At 42.6% G+C, this 12,568-nt stretch overlaps 1 long non-coding RNA gene across 1 annotated transcript; it reads left to right on the top strand.

Moving 5' to 3' along the window:
• The first annotated feature begins 5,427 nt into the window (after positions 1 to 5,427).
• Positions 5,428 to 8,602, top strand: LOC140912097 (uncharacterized). The gene is made up of 3 exons (XR_012159224.1): positions 5,428 to 5,938; positions 6,547 to 7,366; positions 7,961 to 8,602. It is a non-coding gene; the product is annotated as an uncharacterized lncRNA (long non-coding RNA).
• Positions 8,603 to 12,568: the final 3,966 nt, after the last annotated feature.

Here is a 12,568-nt window from a genome sequence, read left to right as displayed (position 1 = left end):
TGTAGTTTATCCTCTGCAACAGAAAGCCACCCAAAAAAATATATTTCAGAGGAAAGTTGCTTCTTCTGCGTTCTCTCATCCACCATTCTAGTTTGCCTATTAATAACAGTGCATGTTGAAATTTACTTTGCAAACTGATTTTTCTCAAAATAACTGTCTTTTAGACTTCTATTCATGGATGTATGTATGCATACATACATGTGGTTTTCCTTCTATAATAGAATATGACTTAAAATAACACATCCCTACTATTGAGGAAGAAAATTGCTACTTCTGCATTCTCTCATCAAGGATTATAGTTAATTGCTAATTATACAAAATTATATGTTGAGGTCCTAGAATTAAAGTCTTAACCTTTTATTTAAGGGGAAGATTTGGTAGTTTTATTCTTCTTTTGTAGACTTTCTAACATTCAATTATAAGTTTTTGTGAAAGAAAAGAGACCTGTATAAAACACATTTGTTTTTTATGGTACTTTTAGGATTTATAATTAAGTGTTGGTGCTTCTCTGTTTTCTCATCCACATATTTTAGTAGAGCTGTTATTTTATGTTAATATTATATACCAGGCTATTAATTCCTTGGTGTAGGCAGAAAGCTTCTCAAGCTGCTGAATCCTAAAAACAATGGAAAGAGGTGGTTGCTATTTGTCTTTTGACATTAAATGCCATGCTAAATCTTTCTTAGCCTACATTTAAAAAATACATGTTTTTAGAGCTGTGCCTGTGAGTCCATTGATGGAACAGTATCTCTTAGTTTCTAGACTTCTTGGATATTGTAACATTTCCCTGTATGCTGTTTTCAGAGTGATGCTCTTCTTGGCTCTTATCAAGTTATGCCATCTTACATGATCCCATGAAAGACATATTGTACTACCACATTGGAATGGATGTAGTGAATATACCTCCAGGCCCCAAATGGGCAGTAGTAACTGGGCTTGGTACTTGCTATAAGAGACCATGTTTAATTTCATATATCTGGAATGAATCGAGGGATCACATCTCTAATACCAATGTCTGTATGAGGAATGAGCATATATTTTCTACCACCCAACACCCATGCTACTGTAACCCCGATGACCAGGGTTGGCAGGCAGGATCGAACTTAGGACCTCTGGAGCTTAGTGCATGAGCCTCTACCGCATGAGCTAAAAGCCAGCTGGCTATTAGCTAAGGCTGCAGAGCAGACTTATTTTCTCTCTCTTTTTCTCTCTAAGTGGTCTCGGTGCCACTAAATGGGACAGATCACCACACCCAGAAGGTGTGTGGGTTACACTACCTCATGCCTTTTGGGGTTCTGTGCTCCCAACACGGCTCATATGCTGCATCAACAGATGCTACAAAACAGTCTAATCTCTTGGATACATATACATTTTATCGGGGGTTTTCATAAGACTGTATTGGCAAATTCATACCATTTCAAATAAGAAAAAGGGTGTATGTGTGGGAGGCGGGGATTAGGGTTTTTAGGAGGGCTGATTAGTCACTGACAATTTAAGTGGCTATAGTAAAAACATTGCTGCTTCTTGTAGATTTTAAGTATGCAATATTTCCTTGGGTTATATGCATGGTCTGCTTTATTAAAATTGAACAACCATGTAAATATTTTATTCTCTTTATAGACACATCTTATATACTATACACTCAATGCAGCGACACAATGTTAGACCCTGATCCTGCAAAGACTCAAGAATGTGCATAATTTTATTTATGTGAGTAATCCCTTTGAAGCCAATACACCTGCTCACATGTATGAATTTAAACAGCCTTAGAGTCCAAAATGTATCTTCAGTTTAAGCACACAAACAGACAAACAAAACAACAGTAGTTCACCTAGACTAAAACACAGAAAATAATTACAATAATATTAGTCTAGATCATCCCCTTCTGTGCTGATACCCACAGGAAGGAGTCTTGGAAAGAGAAAATCTTCATGAGGACATCCTAATGGAGACCCCTCCATTACCTGAACATCATCCTGTTGGGGTTTGCGCTTTATGAAAAAGGTGGTGTGGCCTGCCCCCAAAATTGGGTTCCTTGGAGATCCATGGGAGTCCAGGGCCATCTGCATGGAGTTCTTGCACCTTTGCACCAGCTCTGGTCTCTGCTGACCTCGTTTCATGTGGAAGTGGGGAGATCGACAAGCAAAGGGTCCCCTGTGCATGCAGAACTAGGGGTTATGATCTGAGCCATCTGTCTTCTGCATTAAAATATTAATGTTATATGTAAACCATAAAAAATACAGAATGTGTGGAGTGCTGAACTGCTATTTCTTGTAGCATCTGGACATTAATCTTGCGTGGTTTCTGAGATCTGAGATCTCACAAGATTAGACACCTGGGGAAATGAATTCTAATCCTGGTTCTACCACGGATGCCTTCTGTTTTATTGGATAGGTCCCAACTTGAGTGTAGTTACACCCAGGTATTAATTTGACTCTATGTTTTAGATTCCTCATTTTTTAAATTGGATCTGAAGATACTTACCTTGCTCATATGGCTGTTGTGATGATTAATTAGTTAATGTGTGCAAAGTCCTTTAAAATCTGAAATGGTATATAGTGTAAAATATGAAATAATAATTAGTACTATAATTTATGTATTACTTATTTTTATTATTAGTGAACTCTCCAGGGGAAATTCTGTTTTACGTATGTTTTCAGCCTTATAACTGATGGATCTTTGGGTTTTTGTCTTGAATGTTTAGTGAAATTCTATTGGAGAAGCTGTAAGAGTTGGAAGTTCCAAGAAGCAAGATGAACCTATCATCCACAGTCCTTGTCTTGGAAAGTGACTCAGGGAAAAACAAATGGCATCACCAGGGTCGTAGCCTTACCATTAACTTTGCCATCTGGATTTCTGGTGGACCCAGGGCTGAAGAGGCTTTCAGATCACCTCAGACCTGACAATGAGGTTTTTAACAATTTACCTGAACAAAAGTTTAAGACTGTTACTCTTAGAATGTCTGTTTTGGAGGATAAAGTCTCAGCATTAGAGACTTGATTTCGTATTTACTGAAGTTACAAAAGAAAATAAAGAAGTAAAGAAGGACCTTTTGGAGTACAAGTAATGCACAAAATATCTTAGTAGGGTTGGTGTTCCTGAGTTCTTTTGGCTTGAAAGATCCTATAACATCCTTTTCCAAAAAAGGGGTACCGGCAACACTGGGATTGAATTCCCCTGAGACCTTTCTTCTAGAATCAGTGAGTTTTTTGCTTCTCTTGTACCACTGACAGCTTGCTATGAGGATAATTCTCATTACACAGTCTGCGCTTAACACAAGAAGTAGGATTTTGAAAGCCTCCAGGACCTTGGGTGAAGCAAGGTGTCAAGGAAAAAAAGCAAGGTTATATCCATAGCATGCCGCTAATCTAGTAAAGAAAACAAATGCCTTTGTGGCTGTGAAGAAAATCTGCACAGCATGGGATAACACTTTGCCTTATTGTCACTTGCAAAACTGAGGGGTCCCCATGGTTGCAACAAATGTTTATTTGGACCTGAAGCTTATATTAATCATTTCATAGATCAGTGTATGGCTGAATTAACAGAGTAGGTGAAAGAGGCAGATTCAGATGCTGTCCATTGAAGATTTAGGGCCATATTCTACCCAATTGGGACTTACCCAATGAAATACCATTGACCAGTGGAGTTTCACAGCGCATGAGTCAGAACAGAATTTGTCCCTTTAGAATAATTACGTATGTGTGCAACAACTACTGAAGTCAGTGGAATGTATATGTGTATCTGAGGGATGAATTTGCCCCTTAGACCTTTTGCTCTGAAAAATATCTGACTTCCTTTAAAAGCTTCCCCCTTCGGATTGTTTGGAGGTTTCTATAGTTGTTGAAGCATGCAGCATGATTCACACACTCATACTGCCCTAATTTGCTTTCTAGAATCTTTTAATATACAAATAATTAATCATGCACAGTACACATTCAGCACCTTTCATGTAAGGTTTTCAAAATACTTTACAAACAGTAAATTAAGCCTCACAAAATCTTTGTGGGCCACATGTTATCTTCATTTTACAGATGGAGAAGCTGAGGCAGAGAGAATTGAAAAAGGACATTTTGGCCCCACAGAATTCAATGGGAATTTTGTCATTGACTTCAGTGGAGCCGGGATTTCACTTTTTTGTGCATAAATCAGATTGTCATGGTTTCCTCTGTCTAGTCAAAAGAACAAGGAGTACTTGTGGCACCTTGGAGACTAACAAATTTATTTGCCTAAATAAATTTGTTAGTCTCTAAGGTGCCACAAGTACTCCTCATTCTTTTTGCTGATATAGACTAACACGGCTACCACTCTGAAATCTGTCTAGTCAGTTACTTAGGTAGTTTCCACTGTTTGGCTCTCTCTGGTCACTGCTTGAGAGAACCACACAAACATTTTTTTTTTTTTTGAAAAAACAGGAAAATATGAAGAAACCACAATAATTGGAAGGGGGACTTCGGGGAAAGCGTAGAACCTGAAATATTTTTAATTCATATTTTTTTAGCTTAGTAAATTTCAAGTGGATGCTGTGTGTGTCTGTCTCTCGTCTCTCATCTCTCGTCCCCCCCGAGGCCCCTCCCCCCCACACCTCTCGAACCAGTGGAAAAGAAGGGACTTTATGTCTCAAATTTTTAAAAGTTCATGGCTGTCTGTGTGCAGATTAGGTCTATGCAAAAGTGCATGGACACACTTTGGAAAATCTGAGACCAGATACCCAAATTGTGTGTATTATAATGTGTTTTATTCCCCTGCAAGAATGTAAGACTTATTTTGTTGTTGAAAAATTATTAATTTAAAATGTTAAAAGGTCAAAGACTAGGCTACTGTGATAGTAGAATACAGGGAGCATGTTGGAGAATAGAGAGAAATGTGGCTGAGAAGTTAGGAAGAGTCCATAAAGTTCCTTATAGATCAGGATGTTGGATCACATTAAAGAAGTTCTGTATTAAAATCACAGTTTGATTCCCCATAGTTTAAATTCCAGGTTATTACTAATTAAGAGGTCTCTTGGTTTTTGGTACTGTTTCTCTCCCTCTATGTGTGAAACTTGCAAGCTGCTAATTGCGTTAGTACATTCTAAGACAGAGTCTGTTCTCAAAGCAATTCACACAAAGAGAGACTCAAAGCAATACTCTGTAACAACAGAAACAGCGCCCAGAGACTCCCCACCCTTCTGTTGTATTCATCTTGCTTTGTTAACAATTGTGATTAAAATAGAGATAGAGGATGTATGTGGATGGATGCTTGGTGTGGATAATAACTGAATGATCAGGGAGGTGCCAGCCTAAGAATCCAGTGTCCATCAGCCGAAGAAGGTGTCAAGTGGAAACAACCAGAGGATCCCCAGAGGGCAGACTGGAATCCACCCAACAGCCTCAAGAATGGGAGAACCAAAGAACAAGATAACATCTGGCAGCATGGAACCGTCAGGAATGTGCTATCTGCTGATTGATTCAGCAACAGCATGATGAAGCAATTCCCATAGACTGACGTAGGAAGAAATTCCTATAAAAATGGACTCTAGAAAGTGAGAACTTTGGGGTCTGATTCTGCAAACCAACTTCCAGGAGCATCAGATGAGCATCTGACAAGGCCCTGCTCCCTCCTCATGTCCAGGCTACCTGGCCAGTGGCTTGGCATGAGCAACTCTAAGGCTGGTAACTATGAGAACAACTTTGTAGAACCTGTGTGTGTGTGTATGAATGAATGTGTGAATAAATATGAGATTGAATGGAATGTTATAGCTATAACTAACTGCTTACTATGATTCTTTCTGTATTCACAATAAATGTGGTATTTTGCCTTTTTCCCTTTAATAAGATCCTGCTGGTTTTTATTTTATTGGTGTAACAAGGAGAGAGATGAGATATTTCATGCTGAAATGGACAGAGAGCCACTGAAGATTTATGTGAAGAGAGTGGTATGTTCCAGTTAATATGAATGGGTGAGCAGATGAGTTGCAACAGTTACATTACTTAAGATGCAGAAAATTCTGAATAGCCTGCTGCATCCATGTGAGGCCACAAATGCAGTGGAAAATCATGTTTCTGCTGTGCAGGAGGGCTAAGCAGCAGAGAACCCAAACAGGTGGACTGTGCCCCGTTCTGTATGTTCTAGAGCACAGAGGTGTTTGGTGGGTCCATGCATGGTACCAGAGAGTGGTAGAATGTGGTCAAATGGGGTTGTTGTCAGTGGAATTGTGCACAGTCTAGATGTACTGGGCCAACCTGCCATATGAAGAAACAGTGAACTGTGCTTGCTGTGTCCCTCTCCCCCTGCAATAGTGACTGTGGCTTGGTCATGTCATTTACTGCATATTTGAGATAGGTATTTCAATCTCTGAGTCCCAGGACATTTCTGCCATGTTCATAAGGTCACATCCAGTTTACTTGGGCTACACATTCTTTTCCAGTATTTTGCTCAATGAAAGTAAATGAAGGTCTACTCTAAGTCCTGGTCTACACTAGGAGTTTAGGTCGAATTTAGCTGCGTTAAATCAATGTAAACCTGCACCCGTCCACATGATGAAGCCCTTTTTTTTTTGACTTAAAGGGCTCTTAAAATTGATTTCCCTACTCCACCCCTGACAAGTGGATTAGCTCTTATATCGGCCTTGCCGGGTCGAACTTGGAGCACTGTGGACGCAATTAGATGGTATTGGCCTCCGGGAGCTATCCCAGAGTGCTCCATTGTGACGGCACTGGACAGCACTCTCAACTCAGATGCACTGGCCAGGTAGACAGGAAAAGACCTGCGAACTTTTGAATTTCAATTTCCTCTCTGGCCAGTGTGGCAAGCTGCAGGTGACCATGCACAGCTCATCAGCAGAGGTAAGCATGATGGAGTCCCAGAATCGCAAAACAGCTCCAGCATGGACTGAATGGGAGGTACGGTATCTGAACGCTGTATGGGGAGAGGAATCCGTGCTATCAGAGCTCCGTTCCAGTTTTCGAAATGCCAAAACATTTGTCAAAATCTCCCAGGGCATGAAGGACAGAGGCCATAACAGGGACCTGAAGCAGTGCTGCATGAAACTTAAGGAGCTGAGGCAAGCCTACCAGAAAACCAGAGAGGCGAACGGCTGCTCCAGGTCAGAGCCCCAACCATGCCACTTCTATGATGAGCTGCATGCCATTTTAGGGGGTTCAGCCACCACCACCCCAGCCGGGTTGTCTGACTCCTTCAATGGAGATGGAGGCAACATGGAAGCAGGTTTTAGGGACGAGGAAGATAGCTCACAGCAAGCAAGCGGAGAAACCGGTTTTCCCGACAGCCAGGAACTGTTTCTCACCTAGACCTGGAGTCAGTACCCCCCGAACCCACCCAAGGCTGCAACCCAACCCGGACCCGGCAGGCTGAGAAGGGACCTCTGGTGAGTGTACCTTTTAAAATAGCATACATGGTTTAAAAGCAAGCATGTTTAATGATTAAATTTGCCCTTGCATTCGCGGCTTTCCTGGATGTACTCCCAAAGCCTTTGCAAAAGGTTTCTGGGGAGAGCAGCCTTATTCCGTCCACCATGATAGGACACTTTACCACTCCAGGCCAGTAGCACATACTCGGGAATCATTGTACAACAAAGCATTGCAGTGTATGTTTGCTGGCGTTCAAACAACATCCGTTCTTTATCTCTCTGTGTTATCCTCAGGAGAGTGATATCATTCATGGTCACCTGGTTGAAATAGGGTGCTTTTCTTCAGGGGACACTCAGAGGTGCCCGTTCCTGCTGGGCTGTTTGCCTGTGGCTGAACAGAAATGTTCCCCACTGTTAGCCACGGGGAGGGGGCAGTGGTGAGGGGTTAGCCACGCGGTGGGGGGAGGCAAAATGCGACCTTGTAACGAAAGCGCATGTGCTATGTATGTAATGTTAACAGCAAGGTTTACCGTGAAAGAGTGTACCCATTGTTCTATAAAATGTGAATACCACTTTTTAAATACCACTGTCCCTTTTTTTTTTCTCCACCAGCTGCATGTGTTTCAATGATCAGAGGATCTTCTCCTTCCCAGAGGCTAGTGAAGATTAGAAAGAGGAAAAAAATGCACTCATGATGAAATGTTCTCTGAGCTCATGCTGTCCGCCCACACTGACAGAGCACAGACGAATGCGTGGAGGCAGATAATGTCAGAGTGCAGGAAAGCACAAAATGACCGGGAGGAGAGGTGGCGGGCTGAAGAGAGTAAGTGGCGGGCTGAAGACAGGGCTGAAGCTCAAATGTGGTGGCAGCGTGATGAGAGGAGGCAGGATTCAATGTTGAGGCTGCTGGAGGATCAAACCAATATGCTCCAGCATATGGTTGAGCTGCAGCAAAGGCAGCTGGAGCACAGACCACCGCTACAGCCGCTGTGTAACCAACCACCCTCCTCCCCAAGTTCCATAGCCTGCTCACCCAGACGCCCAAGAACGTGGTGGGGCGGCCTCCGGCCACCCAGCCACTCCACCACAGAGGATTGCCCAAAAAACAGAAGGCTGGCATTCAATAAGTTTTAAAGTTGTAAACTTTTAAAGTGCTGTGTGGCATTGTCGTTCCCTCCTCCACCACCCCTCCTGGGCTACCTTGGTAGTCATCCCCCTATTTATGTGATGAATGAATAAAGAATGCATGAATGTGAAGCAACAATGACTTTATTGCCTCTGCAAGCGGTGATTGAAGGGAGGAGGGGAGAGTGGTTAGCTTACAGGGAAGTAGAGTGAACCAAGGGGCGAGGGGTTTCATCAAGAAGAAACAAACAGAACTTTCACACCGTAGCCTGTCCGGTCATGAAACTGGTTTTCAAAGCTTCTCTGATGCGCACCATGCCCTCCTGTGCTCTTCTAACCGCCCTGGTGTCTGGCTGCGCATAACCAGCAGCCAGGTGATTTGCCTCAACCTCCCACCCCGTCATAAACATCTCCCCCTTACTCTCACAGATATTGTGGAGCGCACAGCAAGCAGTAATAACAGTGGGAATATTGGTTTCGTAGAGGTCTAACCGAGTCAGTAAACTGCGCCAGCGCACGTTTAGACATCCAAATGCACATCCTACCACCATTCTGTGCTTGCTCAGCCTGTCGTTGAACAGCTCCTGACTACTGTCCAAGCTACCGGTGTATGGCTTCATGAGCCATGGCATTAAGGGGTAGGCTGGGTCCCCAAGGATACATATAGGCATTTCAACATCCCCAATGGTTATTTTCTGGTCTGGGAATAAAGTCCCTTCCTGCAGCTTTTGAAACAGACCAGAGTTCCTGAAGATGCGAGCATCATGTACCTTTCCCAGCCATCCCACGTTGATGTTGGTGAAACGTCCCTTGTGATCCGCCAGAGCTTGCAGCACTATTGAAAAGTACCCTTTGCGGTTTATGTACTCGCTGGCTTGGTGCTCCAGTGCCAAGATAGGGATATGGGTTCCGTCTATGGCCTCACCGCAGTTAGGGAATCCCATTGCAGCAAAGCCATCCACTATGACCTGCACATTTCCCAGGGTCACTACCCTTGATATCAGCAGATCTTTGATTGCGTGGGCTACTTGCATCACAGCAGCCCCCACAGTAGATTTGCCCACTCCAAATTGATTCCCAACTGACCGGTAGCTGTCTGGCATTGCAAGCTTCCACAGGGCTATTGCCACTCGCTTCTCAACTGTGAGGGCTGCTCTCATTTTGGTATTCATGCACTTCAGGGCAGGGGAAAGCAAGTCACAAAGTTCCATGAAAGTGCCCTTACGCATGCAAAAGTTTCGCAGCCACTGGGAATCATCCCAGACCTGCAACACTATGTGGTCCCACCAGTCTGTGCTTGTTTCCCGAGCCCAGAATCGGCATTCCACCACATGAAACTGCCCCATTAGCACCATGATGCCTGCATTGGCAGGGCCCATGCTTTCAGAGAAGTCTGTGTCCATGTCCTCATCACTCACGTCACTGCGCTGACGTTGCCTACTCGTCCAGTATTGCTTTGCCAGGTTCTGATGCTGCATATACTGCTGGATAATGCGTGTGGTGTTTAATGTGCTCCTAATTGCCAAAGTGAGCTGAGCGGGCTCCATGCTTGCCGTGGTATGGCGTCCGCACAGAAAAAAAGCGCGGAACGATAGTCTGCCATTGCTCTGTTGGAGGTAGGGGCGACTGACGACATGGGTTACAGGGTTGGCTTACAGGGAATTAAAATCAACAAAGGGGGTGGCTTTACATCAAGGAGTATTTCAGGCAGGACTTCATGGAGGATTCCAATAAGAAATGGTGCACCTAAGTAATTGTTCTTATTGGAACAAGCAGGTTTGTCTGGCCTCTGATTGATACATGGCTAGATTTACCTCGCTGTACATTCTCTGTGAGTGACTGCAGTGTGACCTAGAGGAATGAGTCCCCTAGACGGGGGGCGGGGAAGCAAATGAGTACAAATCAAATCTAGTCTATTTCTTGTCTATTTCTTGTTTTGATCCACTCCATCTATCTTTTACATCTTTGGCTGGCAGCAGACGGTGCAGGACTGCAAGCCATCCACATGTCATGGCTGCTCGGCAGAAGATGGTGCAATAGGACTGCTCGCCATCCGAATCACCTGCTTGCTCACCATAAGATGGTTCAATAAGACTGACTGCAGAACTAAAGAGAATGACCTGGTCGAGTCACTCCTAATTTAGTCCCTGTGCCCATGTCTGCCCAGGCGCTCCTGATCGACCTCACAGAGGCAACCAGGAGCACCTCGGACACGACGATGACGGCTACCAGTCCTATTGCACCGTCTGCTGCCACAAGGCAATGGGTTGCTGCTGCTGTGTAGCAATGCAGTACCGCGTCTGCCAGCACCCAGGAGACATACGGTGACCGTGAGCTGAGCGGGCTCCATGCTTGCCGTGGTATGGCATCTGCACAGGTAACTCAGGAAAAAAGGCGCAAAACGATTGTCTGCCGTTGCTTTCACAGTGGGAGGGAGGGAGGGAGAGTCTGATTACATGTACCCAGAACCACCCATGACAATGTTTTTTACCCCATCAGGCACTGGGATCTCAACCCAGAATTCCAATGGGCAGTGGAGACTGCGGGAACTGTGGGATAGCTACCCACAGTGCAACACTCCGGAAGTCGATGCTTGCCTTGGTACGGTGGAAGCACTCCGCCAAGTTAATGCACTTAATGCACTTCGAGCATTTTCTGTGGGGACACACGCAATCGAATATATAAAAACGATTTCTAAAAAAACGACTTCTATAAATTCGACCTAATTTCATAGTGTAGACATACCCTCAAAGAATTTGGCAGAGGAATCATCAAGCTATTGTTTGATGTAGGTGATGATTTGAAAGAAACAGTAGGAAGATTTACATACCTGGGTAATGAAGTTCAATAGCATTTCTTTTAACTTTTAAATTACATTAAAATTGATCAGTGCTGATACTCTTTTTTTATGGGTGTTATACTGAAGTGCTGTTATGCTTTGCTTACAAAGGAATTCGTCTGGGTAGGATGAAATAACCTCATAAAATTAAATTCCTTTATCTGTTTTCATGTACATAATAAAAATCACCCAGCTATTTATTTAAACTAACCACATAGCTCCCAAATTTCATTTTTCTGATGTATAAAATAAGCTTGTATAAGGTTTGGGATGTTTTGAACTATGCATATATGCTGTAGATATAAATATAATTTCTTAGAATGTTGCAATATTTTTCTCTCTCTGAGTTTTCATGGAGAAGGGTATCTTGTGGCACTTTTTAATATTACTTGTTTAACTGCATATACAGCACCTTGAGGCAAGTGGATAAATCTAATTTGTACATTATGAGTAATGCTTTAAGTTCTACAAATATACATGCAGTTACAATAGCTTGTGTTCTAAACAGACAAGTACTATGTCTTCATGTGAAAGGATGTTCTTGTAGTGGAGAAGGATGGTCTTACATTTAAGATACTTGACAAGGGTTCAGGAGATCTAGGTTCACTTCATGGCTCTGCCAAAGACTTTCTGCCTATTCTTGGGCAAGTTACTTAATTTTTCTATGCTTCAGTTCCCTGTCCAGGCAGGGTAATAATATTTCCCTACTTTATATTAATGAGTATTAAATGTTCAAATGCTTCAGTGATGGGTGTTGTACAAATAGCTATATAGGCAGCATATAGACCATAATTAGATTTGGTCTAATTAAAAACATATCATTTGACACATTTTGAACTTTATATTATTCATAAATAATTCACAAACCAATCCTAACATTACACAAACAAATTTCAGCTAAAATGAGGTTTCTTTTCTTTTTCTTTTCCTAAAATGGGGTTGCCTTTCTTAAACCTGTTGAAGTGCAAGTTTCTAGTGCCCCCAGAATTTGGAACAAAGACTTGAAATCTGCCTGTGGATTGCTTTGCTGTTGGAATTTGCCTTTTGCTGTTTCCATAAAAATCAACCCAAATTTGGCCAAGTTATAATCAGTGTGCTTTGATGGATTTAAATCACTGGTTTTAATCATGGTTTATATCAGCAAACAGGAATGTTTTATTTAAATAATCAATTTTAATCTTGTTTTGCATTTGTACTTCTTAGCTATTTTTGTAAAGAAAGGTTGATTCTTATGGGTTGGTAACCATTAAAACATG

Source organism: Lepidochelys kempii, chromosome 5, assembly GCF_965140265.1.
Source record: "Lepidochelys kempii isolate rLepKem1 chromosome 5, rLepKem1.hap2, whole genome shotgun sequence".
NCBI classification, from domain to species: Eukaryota; Metazoa; Chordata; order Testudines; family Cheloniidae; genus Lepidochelys; species Lepidochelys kempii.
This window is presented reverse-complemented; position numbering and strand designations above follow the sequence as displayed.